The 21,356-nt window shown below is 40.1% G+C and overlaps 1 protein-coding gene across 2 annotated transcripts in view; it reads left to right on the forward strand.

The window, feature by feature from the left end:
- The window catches only part of ZMAT4 (zinc finger, matrin-type 4), a 413,388-nt gene that overhangs the window by 129,357 nt on the left and 262,675 nt on the right, over positions 1-21,356 (forward strand). The gene's annotated exons all lie outside the window — the stretch shown is intronic.

Genomic DNA, 21,356 nt, shown 5'->3' on the forward strand with positions numbered 1-21,356 from the left:
CTGTGTGGGGCGGGGCCAGGGAGGCAATGAGATACCATTCTAACTAGTGCATTTAAGGGAGAACTGTAGGTCTGCAGTTTTGAAAGTTTTTCTTTCTTTCTTTCTTTTTTTCAAATACCACGGAGACAGTGATAAAGAGCTGGGTGAGATTCAAGGGTTCTGGTTAGCAGACAACCACTTGATGAGTTGCTGACTTCAGCACTTGCTATCTCCCTTCCTCAAGTGCTTTTCTCCTCCTGTGCTAAATACACAAAAAGAAACACCCTGACATGAAATATCAGTGTTTTTTGTTTTCATTTTTCAGTACTGATCTGAGTAAATCACGGCGTGGTAATTTATTGGGAAGGAAAATGTGGCATGGCAGGGGATATGCCTTGAGGTGAGTGTCATGTTTAAACAGAACAGACAACGGTGGGGCCAGTTTCCTCTCTCTGGAGAGCCTCTTGGAGCCTGCTGTTAGGTGCACGGGCTGCTCTGGATGCACACTGGGGATCTGTTGATATATAGGCTTTCAAGGCAGGTTAAATATGGAGCGGAAACATCCCCTTTCTTTGTAGCTGCACCAGCCCCTGAGAGTCAGCCAGAGCGGGAGAGCTAGCTTGTTCTGGGGAGGGGCTTCACAGCGTAAACCTCTATCTCTTCACACACCAGAGGTGCTATTGAAGACTCTGAGTGAGAAGAAAGCAGGAAAGAAGAACAAAGAAGAAAGTGTGGAAAATTAAAAGCTGCGATTATATATTTTAAGCACTTCTTTTGCTTTTCGGTTCATTTTGTAACAGGAAGGGACCAAAACCGGTCTAGGCAGTGTCTTGGCTAAATGCTACGATACCGGTGGTGGTGGTGAACGGAATATCAAGCATCCCTTTGGATGCTCAAGAATGCCATCGTTTTGCAATTTGCAGAACGGAAAATGTTTATTATAAAGTATGGGGAAATTTTTATATGTAACATTAATGCAATGGATTGTATAAAATAAATCTGGGGAGTGAGAGTTTATATCCTGAGTTCTAGAGTCTCAGTCCTTTAAATCAATACCCCACTCCACTGATGAGAGCAGTTTCCCAACTGATGCATCAGTCCAGCCAGTCAAAACATAAAAGGAGCCCCCAGGGAGGAAGCAGGTGTGATGCTAAATTCTCCCCTCAGCCTAGGGACAGCCTAGGCTCTGAATCGAATGTCTGTAACTGTAAATTCTGGAGTTAACTATGTTGGCCAGAAATTGCACTAAAAAGCAGTCTCATGGTCTGGTGATCATGGTATTTCTATAAGGATCCCTTACAACTTTGAATTTGTGTCCTTGGCTACCTGATGGACGACCTCGTTTGTATTTGTGTCTTTAGGAGTCAAATGTGCCAGGGCCTCTGCGTGGGTGTTTCACGTGAGTGTGCAAACCACTGGCCACGACTGCTCTTGGAGGTTTGCCCCCAGACCAGCCGCAATGATCGGATGCTTGGCTATAAACACTGGCTCAAGGTTAGGGCTTTCAAGGTAAGGGCTAATTCCAGAGTAGATGTGTGATTAGACTAGGGTCTGGGGAGTTATACCATGATGCCAGGATCACAGAATAGCATTGCTGATGAGACATTGGTAAGTGGAGAAGTAAAGGTGCAGACAGGACTTCTGAGGCTTCGTCCTAGGTTCCTAAGCTAAGACAGAGTGTTTCTGCGTCTGTCACCCTCCCTCTTCTGAGCTTCCAGGGCCATCTAGTCCTCCTCTCCTGTCAGGAGAATGAGATTCCATTTTCCACTTTTGCCCAATGCCCCCACCCCACCTGTAAGCCCTTGTCCTCATATGAACGCAGTCATTGTCATGCAAAAGCACAACACCTTGATGATGACAGCTGGCTGTTTGTGTCCCTAGCTGAGACAAAGACCCAGAGAGGAGAAAACTGATCCACAGGGGAGGGACATGCCTGACCTGGGAACACCTGTGCCCATAGGGGAAAGGAGAGTTGGAGAGGCAGCGGGACAGTGTGTGTCTCACAGCATCAGTGAGCTAAAACCCAGACCACGCTGTCCTGCGGTTTCCTGCACCAAGCCACATGCTCTGCTGTTGGGCTTCATTTCTTCTTTAGTTGTCTTTCCCCCTTCCCTAAGACAGGGAGGCAACACCAAGCCCAAGTAAACTCCCCCAGAAGAAGGCTGATAGAGAAGCAGGACTGTGGGCTATTCTGTAGAGAGTGCCTGGGGTCATCTGGCTGGAGAAAGACTTTGTGAAATGCAATGTAGTGTTTTCTTTGTGGGTGCACCAGGTTTCAATGAGCAGTCAGAACCAAGACACACAGTGCTACATGGTGTGTTGGGTAACTCCAAGTCTGAGTCAGGGGAGATCCTGATGCCTCCAAATGCCCATGGAGTCTCTGTAGCCTACGGTGCAGACAAACTGTTTCCCATCCATGTGCATGAGGTCAGTTCTTCCTAAAAATATCCTACCCTGTAAGAAAGTGAGACTTGTTATCCTGGTTCTGCACCACAATATGCATCAACACTAATGCATCAGTGCATTTAATTAAATGATATTTATGTTTGAGTTCAAGAATTTCCAAAAAAAGTAAAAAAAAAAAAAAAATTGCCTTTTGATGTCTCCTAAGTCAGCTGGCAGATAACTAATTGCAAGGGAAATTCTGTTCGGTGAAAGTGGACATTCTGCTTAACTGAATGAGAACACCAGGGAGTGGGGAGAAAGAAACATGCTTTGTTTTCCACAGATGGGAGCTTGCATATGTCCTTGAGGAGTGTACAGATCTGGGGCAGAAAATACACAAATATGTGCTTCTACTAAGAGATCCCAAGGAGGGGCGAGTTGGTCACGCTTTTCCTGAAGAAGGTGACAAGAGGAATTCAGATGGATTGTAATTACAGATGTCACATCTCAGAGGACCCCTCAACCTTGAGAAACCTCAGGGCTTAGAGAAACGACATAGATATAAATGAGTGGCTCTGGTCCTCACAGACCAGCAGGTTTGAAAACATTGGGGACATTATTTGTCACGAGCAATTCATTTTACTTGGAAATGTTTGCAAGTGTTGGACTTTTCGGCATGACTTGGAGATGAGATTAAACGTCACGAGAGCTTTAGAAACGCCCCCAAATGGAAAATTTGTAACGCTTGAAAGGAAGCAGCAAATTCGCAAAAGGATTTCAAGGCTGTTGTTAAGTCATGCTATTAGGAAAGAAAGGTCAGCCATTGTCTGATTGGAAAATCGATGGTGCGTGGCTCTGGAACTTGTCTGGCTCCTTGTATGTACAACGAGAGATGGCATTCCCCCTCCAGGGGCACACAGCCTATTGTGTGCCTTCTCATAACTGTCCTTCAGTCCTTCTTACCTGGCAATGAAAGGCAAAGTAGGGTTTCGTTCGTTTGTTTGTTTTTTGTTTCTGTATTTTTAAATTTACAGACTTATTTTTGTGCGCAGTTTTCGGCTTACAAAAAATTGAGCAGAAAGTACGCGTGTACGCCCTCTCACCAGTTTCTTTCTGTCATTAATATCTTGCATTAGTGTGGCACATTTGCTGCAATTAATGAACCCACATGGACACATCATTATCACCCAAAGCCCACTGTTGCGCTCAGGGCTCACTCTTTGTGTTATACCTTTGATGAGTGAGGACAAGTACATAATGTGTATCCACCATCACAGTGTCATACAGAGCAGTTTCCCCGGCTGAAAAATCCTATGTTCTCCACCTATTCACCATCCCCACACCCCTCAGACAACCACTGATCTTTTTGCCTTGTCCATAGTTTTCCATTTTTTTAGAGCATTACATAGTTAGTATCATATAGGATGCAGCCTTTTCAGATTGACTTCTTGTACTTAGTAATATGCATTTAAGTTTTCTTTATGTCTTTTCATGGCCTAATAGCTTAATTCTTTTCTTTTCCTCCACTCTCCTCCCCTCCCCTCCCCTCCTCTTCCCTCCCTTCTTTCCTTCCTTCCTTCCTTCCTTCCTTCCCTCCCTCCCTCCCTTCCTTCCTTCCTTTAATTCCTTTCTTCCCTTCCCTCCTATCTCCTCTCCTCCCCTCCCTCCCTCCCTTTCTTCCTTTAATTCCTTTCCTCCCTTCCCTCCTCTATCCTCCGCTCCCCTCCCTTCCTCTCCCCTACCCTACCCTCCCCTTCCTTCCTTCCTTCCTTTCTGAATACTACTTCATTGTATTGATGTGCCATGGTTTATCCACTCATCTATTGAAGGATATCTTGGTTGCTAATGGCAAGATTTTTAATCTTATGATTATATTAGTATTACTGAAATTGAGAGAGGAAAGTGGCCAATTCAGGGAAAATATACTTATTTATAGTCTCCTTTTTTAAAATAAAACAAGACTTTTGTCAGTTTATAAAAGAAACAAGATTGAACCATATGAAATTGCCAATATTTAATCATTTTTCACCTACAAAAATAGTAGTTTCACATGGTTCAACACAGCATATGCTCACAGTATATAGCTCACATACAGAAATGTAGAAAATTGAAAGTGAAACATAGGATTTTTTTTGTAGGTAAAGAAATATAAAATTAATGTAAAAGTATTTTCTGCCTCAAAGTCCAGTCAGAATAGTTTCAACCCCATAGCTAGTTTTAGTCTTTTTAATTCCAGAAAGAGGTGAACTCATTGCATGCTTTGGGTGAATAGCTACACTGGTGGATTTTGAAGCCACCCACCCAGACATGGAGCTGTAGCTCCTCTGCTGTGCAGCGACCCTCCTGATGAAGTTAGCTGGTGCTCATGGCTACCCAATTAATTGACAAACCAGTGGACACCAGGGCACAGGGCTGGCCTTCTATAGCTTCCTTGTCTGTGGGCTAAAAGGGAGAGCTTCGATTTCTCAGGCTAAGACAAAACATTGCAGAATATGCTGCTCAGTATAGTGAAAAGTGTGCTCGTCTTAGAGTCAGTAGTTTGTAAATAACTATTATTAAAAAAAAATATATGTTCTGAGTTCTGGAGATTTAGCAGTGAGCAATTCAGACTAGTCCCTGCCCTCAACAAACTTCTATTGCAAAATGTTGGATGTGGGTGTGGGGAACTATACGAGTAGAAGATGGCCCAAGTCAGCCATGAGCCAGGGCAAAGGACCTGTGTGACCTTGGCCAGTTGCTCAGCCTCTTTGAGTCTTGGGGTTTTTGGAGGATCAGAGGAGATGGGCCATTAAGCATACATGAAATCACTTTGTAAATTGTTCATTACTCTCTCAGTGTAGTTTCTGTGGTTATCTGTTTTCAAACTATAATCCTGTGCTTTGGAAGCAGGCTTTCCCAGGCTTAAGTAGTTTGGAGCTCCTAGGCGAGCTTCCATGTTACCTCTTATTCCATCATGATTTTGGAACCTGGTCACATCTGTGCTCCCCTGCATTCTCTGGATGCCATCCTGTGCTCCTCCCCTCCCTTCTGTACATGCGTTCACTCAGCGGGTTCTGGATATGTTTTCTAGAAGTTTTACTGTTTTAGGTTACACAGTTGGATTTATAATCCATCTTGAGTTAATTTTTAATATGGTGCTGATATAAAGTTAATTATTTTGCTTATGGATATCTAGTTGCTTTAGCATCTTTTATTGGAAAGAGCAGCCTTTCTCCATTGAATTACCTTTGCTTCTTTGTCAAAATCAACTGACCATGTAAATGTGAGTCTATTTCTGGCCACTGTGTTCTGTTTTCATTAATCTGTTGGTGTATATTTATAGCAGGACCACACTCTCTTGATTACCATAGCTTTTTGATAATCTTGAAGCAGGTAGTGTAAGTCCTCTATCTCTGTTCTTTGCTTTCACAGTCATTTTGGCAATTCTAAGTGCTTTGCATGTTCAAATGCATTGTAGAATCTGTTTGTCAAATTCTACAAAAAATGGCTACAGAGGTTTTAATTGGAATTGCATGGAATCTGTAAGTAACTTGTCAGATAAGTGACATCTTAACAATATCGAGTCTTTAATTCATAGTCTTAATGTATCTCTCAATTTTTTTGTCTTCAATTTCTCTCAACAACGTTTTGTATTTTTAGCATATAGGTCTTGCACATATCTTGTCAGATTTATACCCAAGTATTTCATATTTCTGATAGTATTATAAATGTTATTTAAAAAATTAAATTGTAAACATTATTCTTTAAAATTTAAATTCTCTCTGATCACACCATTGCACTTATTCTGGGTGACAGAATGAAACCCATCTTTTAAAAAATATCAATTTCTAATTTTGTGTTGCTAGTATGTAGCAATGCAATTGGTTTTTGAATATTAATCTTGTATCCTGAAACATTGCTAACCTACGAATTAGATCTAGAAGCTTTTAAAACAGATTCTATATTTTCTACTGCTACAGTCATATTGTTTGTGAATGAAACAGTTTTTTTTTTTCTTTATTTTGTGGAAATAAATGAAGACCATCCCAATGAAAACAAACAAAGGGTATTTCAGAGCTTGCTATAACAAGAGAGTCAACCACAATCATTTGTGTTTGACAGAGACTCAAAGGCAGGCAGGGGACTGGGGAAGCTTCTTGGTGGAAAAGGGAGGGAATCACGTATGCCTTGACTGGAGGTGACTGGCATGGGGAAGTTTTAGGTGGGTTGACTAGAAGTGGGGCAGTGTACATGACTGATTTGTGGTGAATATATGGCTTTTTTTCCAGTTTGTTCTAAGTTGGAAGTGGGAGCAATATGAGAAAAGCTTTCAATTATTAATTGTATTCTGGCTGTTTTGTGCTGATTGATATAGGAGTTACTGTTTGGCTTTCTGGGCTGTTTGCTACCCAGTTGCCTTCCTGGACTCATTATTGCAGATAGTAGGTTGGCTTCCTGGGCTGATTGCTATAGCTTGTGGGTCAGAGTACTGTTTATTTTTAACTGTTAATTTTTTGTGGGTACATAGTAGGTGTATATATTTATGGGGTACATGAGATATTTTGATATAGGTGTACAATGTATAGTAATTACATCAGGGTAAATGGGGTCTTCATCCTCTCAGGCATTTGACCTTTCTTTGTGTTGAAAACAATTCAATTATACTCTCTTGGTTATTTTAAAATGTATAATAAATTATTGTTGACTCTAGTCACGCTGTTGTGCTATCTAATTTCTGTTTTTATATATGGTCTAACCATTGTCCATTTGCATTTTCAGTCTTTCATTTTGCAATCTGGAGGTACTGTTTCTTTTTCTTGCCTTATCATGCTGGCTAGAACTTCCAGTACAATATTGCTTATAGAAGGGGTGAGAGTAGACATCTTTGCCTAATTCATCTTGGAAAAAATATTCAGTCTTTCACCATTAAGTACAATGCTAGCCATAGGTTTTCATAGGTTTCATAGGTGCCTTTTACAGGGGTGAGGAAGTTCCCTTCTATTCCTGGTTTGTTGAAAGTTTTCTTTTTTAAATCAGTTTATGTTTGATTTTCTCACACACTTTTTTTGGCATCTATTGCACAGTTGCAATGTTGATGTGAGTTTACTTCTCCCTTCTTTCCCTTCCCTCTCTCCTCCCTCCCTCCCTCCCCTCCCTTCCCTTCCCTTCTTCCCTTCCCTTCCCTTCCCTTTCCTTCCCTTTCCTTCCATTCCCTTCCATTCTTCTTCCTTCCTTCCCTCCCTCCCTCGTTCTCTCCCTCCCCCACTCGTTCTCTCCCTTCCTCCCTCCCTTTCTCTCTCTCTCTCTCTGTAGCTATGATAAATTCTATCAATTGATTTTTAAATGTTAAATCTACCTTGCATTCCTGGGACAAATGTATTATTCATTGTATATGTCCTTAGATTTGATTTGCTAAAAATTTGTTAATAATTCTTATATCTATGTTCATGAATAATATCTGTTTGTGTTTTTTTTTCCTTGTAATGTCCTTGGTTTTGATATCAGAATAATACTGGCATCAGAATGAGTTGGAAAGTATTCCCTCTTTTTCAGTTTTGGGAAGAATTGGTGTACAGTTGGTGTTTTTTTTTTTTTTTTTTTTTTTTTTTAATGTTTGGTAGAATTTCTTAGTGAAACCATCCAAGTGTGATGTTTCCTTTGTGAAAAGATTTTAACCACAAATTTAATTTCTTTAATAAATAGTTTATTCAGGTTTTCTATTTATTTTTAAGTAAGCTTTGGTAGTTTGTTTTTTCAAGCAATTTGCTCATTTCATCTAAGTTGTACAATTAATTGGCAGAGTCATTTATAATATTACCTGATTATTACTTTAATATATGTAGAAGGAATCATGTTTTTTTATCTCTCATTCCCGATATTCATGATTAGTGTCTTCTCTCTATTTGTTTCTCCAGTGGTCTGACTAGAGATTTATCAATTTTACTGATCTCAGGGAACCAGGTTTTGCTTTCATTGATTTTCTCTGTTGTATTTCTATTTATGTTTTCTTGATTTCCTCTCTAATACTTATATTTCTTCCTTTCTTCTGCTTTCATGAGGATTAATTTAAAGTAGTCCTCTTTATCCATAGTTTTGCTTTCCACAGTTAATTAACCACAGCCAACCATGGTCTGAAAACATTACATATAAAATTTCAGAAATGAACAATTCCTGAGGTTTAAGTTGTATTCTGTCTTGAGCAGCACATGAAACATCATACCATCCAGTTTCATCCTGCCCTGGCTGTGAATCCGCCCTTTGCCCAGTGTCTCTACACTGTGGGTGCTCCCTTCCTGTGAGTTACACCTGTGGACCTCACAGGTTGTCAGATCCACTGATCTGTCAGATCCACCGATGAGGCATCACCATGTTTGTGTCCCAGTCACCCTTACTTGACTTAATAATGGCTCCAAAGCACAAAAGTAGTGCTGCTGGCAACTCAAATATGCCAAAGACAAGCTGTAAAGTGTTTCCTTTAAGTGAAAACATGAAAGTTCTCAACTTAATAAGGAAAAAAAAGTATGCTGAGGTTGCTAAGATTTACAGTAAGAATAAATCTTCCATCCATGAAATTGTGAAGAAAAAAAAATTTGTATTACTTTTGCTGTTGCATTTCAAACTGCAAAAGTTATGACCACAGTGTGTGATAAGTGCTTAGCTAAGATGGAAAGGCATTAAGTTTATTGATGGATGACATGGACGGAAACATGTTCTGATTGACAGCGATCAGGATTGGCGCTATCTGTGGTTTCAGGCACCCACTATAGGTCTTGGAACCTATTCTATAAAAGAAGATTGCCATACTGTTCTTTTTCTAGTTTTATAAGGTGAGGTTGAGGTCATTGATTTCAGATCTTTCTTCTTTTCTATTATAAGCATTTAGTGCTATAAATTTGGGATGGCATTTCAAAGTCTCCATATAATGAATACGGAGTGTTAAAATTGATCCGGACGTTTGAAATTCTCATGTTCTACCTTTACATTTTATAGTTAAGGATACATATTACTCAGCGTTTTACAATTAATTTATGTACCACTCTTGGTGTTTATTGAAAAAACTTCTCTTGTGAAACCAGTTTTGGAATGTTACCTATCTTTATATTCAGAGACAGACTCTGTCTGTTCTGTTTTAATCTTGTTAACTGAATCCAAAATTACATACTAGTTACTCTTTGTGGATCTAGAACAGCCTTCAGTGAAATGCAATCCCAGTTTTCTTCCGTTAGCACAGCCTGTTTGTTCCCATCTATCCTGGGGTCCAGAATTCTTGAGGAAGGGTAATTTCATTAGACATACTAAGCCAAAAGAAGATGTCACACTGAAGAAAGTGGCTGTGTGAATTCTGACCAGCAAGTTGGGAGGCACAAGGACTGAATGAGGATGGTAAATGAATGGATGTTCACAGAAGGAGATGCTGAGATTTCACAAGAGAATAACCAGAATGTGCATGCTGGCTGTTCTTTGTTTTGGTAGCAATAACTCAACCAAAATACTTCACATTCCAGATTATTTAAGCTGGTATATTTTGACCTTTGTCTGTATATGGTAGGCATCAGAGGTTTGAAGAATGAATGAATGAATGAATGTCATGTACTTCTGTGTACTATTTATGTTCTATAATTCAGGACCATTCAACTTTTCTCATATCTGAAATATAGTGTAGTTTGTTTTTCTTTTTTTTGGTAGAATTGGTTTAATCTAGTTTAAAAAAAAGCTACGAATATTAATAGGACTCAAACATTAGTCAATTTCTTTTCTCACTTTGGCCCAATTTTGTACATTCCCTCTCAGCAGAGAGGAGTAGGATTAGAAATGCCAGGAATTGGATTGAAATGTGACTTAGAATCAACACATCACCCCCTTGTTGAAGTCCAGAAGAAAGGGCTGTGCAGAAGAGAACAGATGGTTGTGTTTAAGGCACTAATTTCTTCTGGCTTCCTAATTCAGCAAGGAAGAAAGGAATCAGCAGCCACAGCCTCCCCTTGGCTGCTGTGTTTTGTCATGGAAGTCAGAAACAACTGCAGTGGGCTGTCGAGGAGCTGAAGGCAGCTAAACCCTCTCTCCTTAAAAAAAAAAAAATCGTTATCATTTTCCACCCTTATTAACCAGTTTTTAGAATCTTAGTACATTCCTGTGAAACAGCAAATCAGTTGGCAGGTGAAGAAAAGTGGGCCAGGCTTATTTGAAATCTAGCTAAGAGCAGATGGCGGGAGGGAAAGGGTTATGTGTGGTACTGCATAATGTGGTGCCCAATAATGTTAGGATGAAGACATTATTATTTTCCCTGGATGAGAAAATGTCCAGCCTGAATGCATGATTACACTGGTTAAACACTTCTCAGTAGTTTTGGACTAACTTTATATGTGCATATTTATCTGTGGGCTGACTTTTGTGAAGAGCCTGAATCAAATTAGATTGTCAAGAATGATGAGGGTCAGGAAGAAATTATAGAATCCTGACCATGTGTTTGAGAAAGACAAGCAGAACTGAGTTTGACAGACACTTCTGTTTCCTTTGTTTTAACTTCAGTCTGAGACAGTGAGACTAATTAATATACTAGATGTAATCATTTCAAACCAAGGAGCATTTTTTGGACACCTACAGTACATTGTACCTTGTTACAATATAGAAGATTCATCATGCATTGTGCTTTGCCAAAGGGCTGTGGTTTGGAGCCCCGTGAGATAAGCTGGGCAGTTAGTCTGTATTTTATGAATTCCTGACATAAAAGTCAGAAAAGCTAAACTATGTGACCAAGACAATGAGAGCTGTGAGAGGTCAGTATAGGATGAAATTAGTGTTCTGGAGATATAGGCGGAGATTTCAGAGAGGGGTCAGTCTTGCAATAGACATTGAAGGGTCTGTTTACATATACAGAGTCTAGTATATCAAAGGGAGGCATGTGTGTATCCCAGGAACCGGGGTGAGAATCAGCAAACGCTTAGAAGCACCAATATGCGATGTGTGATCTTAGGGTGCTAGGAAAACGTATCCTGCAGTCCAGCACTGTAGTTAAGACTTTAGTCTCTGAAGTCAGAAAGCCTGGGTTCAAATCCTGGCTCTATACAGTATGTACTTGTACAAGTTAAATATTATTTAACTTCAGAATGTAGACTGTTAAAAGTTCATAACGTGCTTTTCAACTCAGTCTATGCAAGCCACCTCTCTTGTTATTTATTGACTTATATACTTTTATCATCACAACCTGGGATGGATTTGACCTTAGACAAGGCAGCTCTCTGCAGCTCAGGGAATCCCTGAAAAGGCTGGGGTCTGTCAAACCCCAGGAGCAGGGGTGATGAGTTCTCCATTGAGTGGGGATTGGGGCAGTGTGTCTTCATGTCCATCAAACTGACGAAACTCTCTGTGAGTTTTAAGGGTCTATCTATGGATTCTGCCAAATTTTCTAGATAAATGTTTGTTATTATTTGCAAACAATAAGTTTTAGCTCTTCCCTTCCTATTCTTAGATCTCTTTCTTGGCAGGGAACTCCAGTGCTATATTCGGCAGCCGTAGTGATAGTGGCCATATTTTTCTTGTTTCTAGTCTTTAAAAGAATGCTATCAATATTTCCATATTAAGTATAATGGTTGTTATAGATTTTTCATACAGCCTGTATGGAGAGAAGAACAGCCCTATCTTTCCCTAGCTACTTGAATTTTAAAAATATTATAAATAGGTGCTAGATTTTGTCAAGTGATTTTTCTGTATTGATTTAGATATGTATTGTTTTCATCTGTTAGTCTATTATTGTAGTAAATATAGTGATTTTTTAATGTTGTGCTATGTTTGCACTACTAATTAATCCATGACTGATCGTGATATATTACTTAAAAAAACACAATGTTGTATTCAGTTGGTTAATTTTACTTAAGAGTTTTGGCATCTACATTTAAAAGCAATGGACATATCAACCTCATAAAATGATCTGGGCATTTGAACCTCTAAAAATTATTGTTGGTGGTGTTAGTGGTGGTAGAGAAGAGAGGAAGTGGTTGGTGATCATTTCAATTATTATTATTTTTTGAGATGGAGTTTTGCTCTTGTTGCCCAGGCTGGAGTGCAGTGGCACCATCTTGGCTCACTGCAACCTCCGCCTTCCGGGTTCAAGCAATTTTCCTGCCTCAGCCTCCCAAGTAGCTAGGATTACAGGCACCCGCCATCACACCCAGCTCATTTTTGTATTTTTAGTAGAGACGGGGTTTTACCATGTTGGCCAGGCTGGTCTCAAGCTCCTGACCTCAGGTGATCTGCCCACCTTGGCCTCCCAAAGTGCTGGGATTACAAGTGTGAGCCACTGTACCTGGCCTCAGTTTCTTTAATACTTGAGATTTTTTTTCAAGTTCTTTTTTATTCCTGGGATTTTTTATCATGTTTTCTAGATATGTATCTATTATGTTTATGTAGTTGTTTATAGTAGTTTTTATAATTTTATTTTTAAATAACAGCTTTATTTTGATATAAATATTATAAAGTTTACCATTTTAAGCGTATAGTTTGGTGATTGTTGGTTATTTGGTGTAGTTTTGCATGGATCACCACCACTGCTTCCAGAACATTCACACCATGTCCCCCAAAACCCCAAAACTCACTAGCAGCATAGATTAGTGGTATTAAACAAACTGTGCCCATTCTCCCCTTTGCCAAGCCCCTAGCAACCATTAATCTATTTTTAGTCTCTGCAGATTTGCCTATTCTGGATATTTTCTTTGCTTTTTTTTTTTTTGAAATGGAGTCTTGGTCTGTTGCCAGACTGGAGTGCAGTGGTGGGATCTCAGCTCACTGCAACCTCTACCTCCCGGGTTCAAGCAATTCTCCTGCCTCAGCCTCCCAAGTAGCTGGGACTACAAGCGAGCATCACCACGCCCAGCTAATTTTTGTACTTTTTGTAGAGATGGGGTTTCACCATATTGGCCAGAATGATCTTGATCTCTTGACCTCATGATCCACCTGCCTTGGCCTCCCAAAGTGCTGGGATTACAGGCGTGAGCCACTGCACCCGGCCTATTCTGGATATTTTCATATGTATAGAATCATATAATATGTGCCTCTTGTTTCTGACTTGTGTCACTTAGTGTAATGTTTCAAGGCACATCCATGTTGTAGCCTGTGTCAGGGTTTCATTCTTTTCTATAGCTGAATGATATTTATCTTAGGATATACTGCATTTTTAAAATTCATCATCAGTTGATGGATATATGAATTATTTCCACATATTGATTATTATGAATAATGCTACTATAGTTATGTACAAGTTTTTGTGTGAATATGTTTTTCAGTTCTCATGAGCGTACTCCTGTGAGTGAAATTTCAGAGTCATATGGTAACTCTCACTTCTTCAGGAACTGCCAAACTGTTTGCCAAAGACGTCACACCATTTTATGTTCCCACCAGCAGTCTATAAGGTCTCAATTTCTCCACCTCCTTGGGGAACACTAGTTATTGTCTGTCTTTTTGATAGCCAACTTAGCATGTGTGAAGTGATATTCCATTGGACCTATTTTTCCAGTGACCAATGATGGTGAGTATTTTACCAATGACCAATGATGGTGAGTATCTTTTCATCAACTTATTGACCATTTGTATATCTCTTCTGGAGAACAAATACCTCCCCTCAACCCTCACAACTCGTGCCTTGACTGTAAATCCCCACTTGTTCTGATTGTATTTGGAATCAAGCCCAGTTCCATGCTGGATACTTTCTTCCCTTCTTGTAATAGATTTTGAATGAAATCTGTCTTTACCACTTTAACATCTGTCCAGCTCTGGTTTTCTTTAACTGAGTCCTTTGCCCATGATTTTAATTGAGATATTTGTCTTTTTATTATTAAGTTGAAAAAATTGTTTACGTATTCATGATAGAAGTCCCTCAACAGATACATGATTTGAAAATATCCCATTCTGTGTGTTGTCTTTTTTCTTTCTTTTTGTTTGTTTTTTTCTTTTTTTTTCTTTTTTGGGAGACAGAATCTCACTCTATTGCCCAGGCTGGAGTGCAGTGGCATGATCTTGGCTCACTGCAACCTCTGCCTCCCGGGTTCAAGAGAATCTCCTGCCTCAGCCTCCCAAGCAGCTGGGACTACAGGTGCCGGCAGCCATGCCCCGCTAATTTTTGTATTTTTAGTAGAGACGGGGTTTCACCATATTGGCCAGGCTGGTCTCAAACTCCTGACCTCGAGATCCACCCACCTCAGCCTCCCAAAGTGCTGGGATTACAGGCGTGAGTCACTGGTGTCTTTAAAGCACGACATTTTTAAAAAATGTGATGACATCCAATTTATTTATTTTTCTTGTCACATGTGCTTTTGGTGTCACATCTAAGAAGACATTGTTTAACTTAAGGTCACAAATATTCAAAGGCTTTTATAGTTTTAGCTGTTACATCAAGGCCTACAATACATTTTGAGTTAACTTCTGTATATGGTAGGAGGTAGGAGTCCGACTCCACCGTTTTGCATCTATTTAATTGTCCCATCATTATTTGTTGAATTGTGCTGGCATGGTTGTCAAAAATCCATTAACCACCAATGGAAGAATGTATTTATGAATTCCTAATTCTATTCCATTGATCTATATATCCATCTTTATGCCAGCACCACCCTGTCTTGATTACTGTAGCTTTATAGTAAGTTTTGAATTGGGGAGTGTGAGCTCTCCAACTTTGTTCATTGCAAGATTGTTTTGGCTAATCTGAGTCCACATGAATTTTAGAACCAGCTTGTTCCTAAGCAGTTTTTTTTTTCTTTTTGATGCTATTGGAAATGAAGTTGTTTAATTTCATTTTTAGATTGTTAATTGTTAGTGTTTAGAAATGCAATTGGTTTTTGTATTTTGATCTTGCATCTTGCAACCTGGCTGAACTAGTTTATTAATTCTAATTTTTGGTGGATCGGTTAGGATTATGTCATCTGCAAGTAGAGAGAGTTTTATTTCTTCTTTCAAGTTTAGATGCTTCTCTCACCCTCCTCACCCCCATGACTTGTCACTTAATTGTCCTGTTGTGAACCTCCACTACAATGTCAAATGGAAGTGGCAAGGGGGGATATTCTTGTCTTGCTCCTCTTCTTCGGAGGAAAGCTTCGGATCCTCTGTGAAGTGTGCTGTTAGGGTTTTTCACAGATGGCCCTATCAGGTTGGGAAACTTCATTGCTATTCCTAGTTGTTGAATGTTTTTGTCATGAGAGGGTGTTAGATTTTGTTCAAAGCTTTTTCTGGCTCTATTGAGATGATCATGGAGTTTTTGTTTTTCCTTCTATAAATATGGTGCATTACGTTAATGGGTTTTCATCTATTAAACCAATATATCTTACTTGGTCATGGCATATATTTCTACTACTTAATATGTCTGCCTTATATTTTTTATGATTTCATGTTTTTGCTTCATATTGGTAATATCTTCTCCACTTCTTAAATATACTTATCTTTCTTATTTAAAATTCTTGGTTCATATATTCCAATATTTTTTTTTTCTCTTGGTTTTGTGCCCGTTGCCTACAAGAATGTCGGTGCTCTGAACTAAAACAGGAACACTGAGCAAGGGATTTGATATGGGAGGAAAGATAATGGTTCTTTCTGGAAGTATAGACAGTCCCCCACTTACAATGTTTCAACTTAACAATTGTTCGACTTTATGAGAAAAGGATACACCTTCTGTAGAAGCCATACTTCAGTACAGTATTTAATAATTCACATGAGATTGTTGACAATATATTATAAAACAGGCTTTCTGGTAGATGATTTTTGCCAGCTGTAGGCTAATGTAAGTGTTCTGAGTATGTGTAAGGTAGGCCAGGCTAAGCTATGGTGTTGGGTAGGTTAGGGGTATCAAATGCATTTCGATTTAGTTGATGCATTTCAATTTCAGTTTACCACAGGCTTATGGGGAGAAATCCCATCGTGAGTCAAGGAGTGTCTGTACTGAGTTTCAGTAGGGTGGTCGGATAGCTGAAGGGCAAGGTTGTGAAGGTGGTTAGGAAGAGGAGAAGGAAAGTTGGGAGGGGAGGGAAAGATAAGATTCCAAGAAATGAAAACTGGCAGTTGAAGAGCTTGAGAGCTGGAAGGCATTAGAGCAGTGCCCCTGCCAAAAGTGGGTTTCCTTCACGCTCAGCACCTCTCAGCCTGCTGTTTCCAGGTTGCCGGCAGGTTGGCCTTGATACTGCTTCTCCTTGCTTTTGCCTATCACTGAAGTGCTATCCGGCTGAAGCCAGAAGGCAGCTCACTCCGTCTGGTTTATTTTCCTGCCAATCTGGGATTGGCAGCCACCAGGGAGAGAGGGGAGAGTTAGAAAGGAGAGGAAGGGAAAGCCGCGATTTTTTAAAATCCGTTTTCCTAGGAAGCACTGGGGGAGCTGGTGAAAAAGCTAATGCCCAAAACTCTATCCCTAGTAATCCTTATTACTCAGTCAGAAACCTGCCTTTTTAAAAAACTCCCTGTGATTCTGAATAGGTGATCCAGGCATCAAACTGAGAGAGAATGGAAAGGAAAGGACTCTTGCAGTCTGACCTCTGGCAGTCTCCTCTCAGCTGTCCCGAGGATGGGGTGCTCTGCGTGCCCTCACCTCTAGAAACGTAAACCTCTGCCTGTGTTTCTCTCTGGTTCCTCTCTGGTCCCTCTAGTTGAGGGAGAGGCATGACATGGAGCTCTGGGTGCTTCTGGGGGTGTTGGGTACTTGCATTAGTCCAGTTTTCACCCTGTTGATAAAGACATTCCTGAGACTGGGTAATTTATAAAGAAAAAGAGGTTCTACATGGTTGGGGAGGCCTCACAATCATGGTGGAAGGCAAAAGCATACCTTACATGGTGGCAGGCAAGAGAGAATGAAAGCCAAGCAAAAGAGGTTTCCCCTTATTAAACAATCAGATCTTGTGAGACTTACTCACTACCATGAGAACAGTATGGGGGAAACTGCACCACGATTCAATTATCTCCCACCAGGTCCCTCCCATAACACGTGGGAATTATGGGAGTCACAATTCAAGATGAGATTTGGGTGGGGACACAACCAAACCATATTAGTATTGATTGAATACTGATAATACATTTCCAAAATACATAATCCAGCCTCTCTAGCCAGGTGGTTGAGTAGAGGATGCATTACAATTTAAAATAAAGGTCCTGCAACTCAAAAAATCTTCTACTCAACCACCTAGCTAGAGATGATGGATTATGTATTTCAGAAATTCCCTGTTTTTCTTTAATCCTGCCATCAGTTGAAAGCAACCTGCAAACAGACTGAAATCTGGGTCTTTGAGTAGGCAAACAGAAAAATTGAAAAGCAGGTGGGGGTTGAGCTGCAGGTGATAATGGAATTGCAGCTGGCAGCATGTGCCTGCTTCCTCTAAGGCATGTAAAGTTGGATTAAATAAAACAAATATTGCTGGAATAATCAAACATGCTTTGGAGTACTCAACTGTGTTTGGGGACTCAGAAAGATGGGATTCAAAAGAAAAAATATCTGTTTTCCCGTCATTAGGTGAAACAAAGCTACTCACCTATTTTTCTACAATATTATTGCTGGCCCCAGCTGCATTGGTGAGAGAATTTTCAGCCCTGCCCCACTTCCACTGGGTCATTTTTTGGGCAAAAAACTGACTGAAGGATGGGGAGAGCAACATTAGTGTAGAGATGGGAGAGATAGATATGCTGTTCTGTGCACATTATTTTACACTGAGAAATGTTCTTTATAGAATTCACTGATTACTTTTTTCAGGTTATAAATGTTATGTATTCCTAGAAGTATTTTTTGAAAATAATGTGGATACAAAATCTTCAAAAATAAAGTCACATTTTAAGTGTGCCCTAGGGATTTGACTTTTAAAATATAATTTGCTGAGAGATGGAGAATCCCTTTGTTCAGCAAGTACTCTACTATTTTGTTTGTTTAGTTAATCCAACTTTTTCTTCTATTATTACTTTGTTTAAAGGGAGTTTTGTTTGTGTTCTGTAATCTGACTCACCTAGCTACTTAAATAGTTAACGAGTATTTAAAGAGGAACAGCCCTGTGCAGAATATTTAAAGGTGTGTTATAGGGTTGTTGGATCAAGAGAAATGGAAGATTCACTCAAAATAACAGAGTTCAGTTTGAGAATAATTAATGGTACATGCTACAAAGTATAAAATAATAGGGTAAAAAGAGAATCTAATGTAAAAGTGTTGTACAGAGTAATGAGGTGATCAGAGTAGGTTGGGGGAGCTCCAGGGAGCCTTGTTGCAGCTGTTGACCTCATTGGAGTTGTCTGAGGGACTGCCCTGCTTGCCTTGTCATTCATATAAGGGTGGGGACTCTTGCCCCTTGTTTTTTCCCACAGACTAAACCTCACTCGAAATAGGTGGCTATCCATTCACATGTGGTCTCTGTGTCACCCCTCTCGGTGGTCCCAGGTGATCCAGCCATGCCTCCCGCCCCTCTGCCCAGATGCTTCAGGGGCCTGACTTACCCTTACCAGTGGCCATCAGCTGACACTCAGGGAGGTAGCAAATACCACTCCTCCAGTGCTTTCAGTAGGAATAGCTGAGGCTGCTTGGGAGGCCCGGAGCGACAGGAAAAGGGCTCTCTCAAGTTCTGAAAAGAGAATCTGCCACCAGATCAAATTTTGACCCCTAAGTTTGTTCAGCTCTATGGTCCAAATTCAGATTAGGTCGTCACCCAATCTGAGATGTCAGGAAAGGCTTTCTGCAGAGAAAATGTCCCCTCCACCCACCCATCTGCAGCCAGGTGTGTGCTGCATGGCAGCCTTCCCGAAACATAGTATGGATTTAAAAAATTTGTTTATTTTTGTTTCTCAATCACTTTATCATGTATATTTAAATTTATTTTGTAATGTCTTATTTTTGAGTATTGCTGCTATCCTTGTTATCATTCCCACTGTTTTTATCGCTGATTTATTTTGTGAAAGTTGTACACTAATGTTCTGTTTTATGTCAAAATCAAAAGTATTTAATGAAATACTAGTTGTATTTAATGTGGTTATGGAACCAGCTGGAAACACAAAACAAACAGTGATTGTACAGCAGGCTGGACCCAGGAGGTCAGGTTCATTTTGTTACATATGCAATAAACTCACGACTTTATTAAAAAAAAGAAAGAAATCGGTGGCTATCACACTAGTCTTTGCCCTTGCCAGTGGTGGGGTTAATTTTTGGACTCTACACAGTGCTATTTTTATAAACTGCTGTAATTTTTCTTAGTCCAGCCACAAATTTTACAGAAGAAACCCAAGATGTTGTAAACTGTAGCCCAGGATTGGCTCATGTTGTTTAAGATTCCATATTTCGGAAGGATTTGATAGCTTTGTTACTTCACATTACCCAGTCTTCTCTGACTTTAATCACTGATCACACTGGCTTTATTTTTTCCCTTATCCCTAACTTTAACTTCTCTTCAAGGACTTTCTGGGGAAATAGCACTTTTCCCCCAAAACAGCAAATAGAGGCCTAGATGAGCCCGTGTTCTTTTATTTCTCATGTGACTCTGTTTAAAATGCACAGACATCATGGAGACATATTTAGCTCTGTACTGAACACCACAGAAAACTGTTCCTCCAGGCTTTGGTAGTAATTTAATTTTTTGAGTTGCAGGACTTTTATTTAAAATTGTAACGCATCAATGTAGTCACTTGTGTAGGCAGACAGCCACATAGATGATTACAAACATGCTTCCACAATCACGGGCACTGCACATCCCACTGTACATGATTTTTTCTCCAGCAAAAATTTGCTTTTTCCTAATACTTTTCATGATAAGTGTTCTTCATTTTAAATGCTATTTTAAACATATTTTGGAAGAAGCGAAGTGACCTAATTCTAGAAACATTAAGGCTACCCTTTTTGCTTTTGGAAATTGAACTGATTGCTGTGTAGAAGAAGAAAGACCCCAGGAGAACATCAAGTGTAGATGGATGGCATACACATTAGTCAGCCTAGGCTGTGTCATAACAAGATACCAGATTTGGGGGCTTAACCAACAGACATTTATTTTGTTGCTGTTTTGGAGGCTGGAAGTCCATGATCAAGGTGCCAGTAGAGTTGGTTTCTGGCGAGGGCTCTCTCCTGGCATGTAGACAGCTGCCTTCTTGCTGTATCCTCACATGGCCTTTTCCCTGTGCACATGGACAGAGAGAGAGAGAGAGCGAGCACAATCTCTGGTGTCTCTTCCTTTTCATATAAAGACACCAGTCCTCTCAGTTGGGGCCCCACCCTTGTGACTTCACCTAACCTTAATTACTTCCTGACAGACCCTGCTTCCAGATACAGTCACATTGGGGATTAGGGTTGCAACACAATTCAGTTCAGAATAAAACAAACGTCCATGATGCTATAATTAAAAGCTAAGTCATGACACCTTCAGCCACAGAAGCCTATATATCTGACCACAGGTTAAAGGACACTTTACAGAACTAGTATCTAGTGGATCCCTGATTCTTGGAAACAGTAGAGGAGTTAACGCTGCCTTGTTCCAAACCTCTCTTCCTGAACACACTGCCTCTGTTTGAGCCGTGGACTCTGCAGCAAGACAACTGCTACTCTGAATCTCCTCTTTTGCACTAGTTGCAGGAAACCTTCAGTTTCTTCAGAGCTTATGCTTCAACTGCAGTCCATCAACTCATCTGCTGAGAGGTTTCCTCCGCCGTGCACTCTGTCAAATGCCTGTGGGCACTGCCGCTTAGGACTGTCTCTGGTCTGCGGGCTCCCTTGCTCCTCTCTGACCTGTACTGCAGCCATGGAGTTTAGAGATGGAAGTAGATCTGTGAGGATTTCAATTTCATTTTTTGAATGCAAAGGGATCTGTAACAACATATTTCAAATGTACACAATACTTTTACACAATGGTCTTAATTCTTTAAGGGTCTTGGGTTCTTGTTCTGAGGTTGACTTATTCTTTCCTTCACATGTTGAATCACTGAAATGACAAATCTTTATTGAGCACCAGCCATGTGTCAGGCATTGTGATAGATTTTGAGGATACAACAGTGAAACCAACAGATATAATCCTTGTTTGCTGAAAACTTGTAAG

The sequence above is a fragment of the Mandrillus leucophaeus genome, unplaced genomic scaffold, assembly GCF_000951045.1.
Source record: "Mandrillus leucophaeus isolate KB7577 unplaced genomic scaffold, Mleu.le_1.0 Scaffold824, whole genome shotgun sequence".
In the NCBI taxonomy this organism is placed as follows: Eukaryota; Metazoa; Chordata; class Mammalia; order Primates; family Cercopithecidae; genus Mandrillus; species Mandrillus leucophaeus.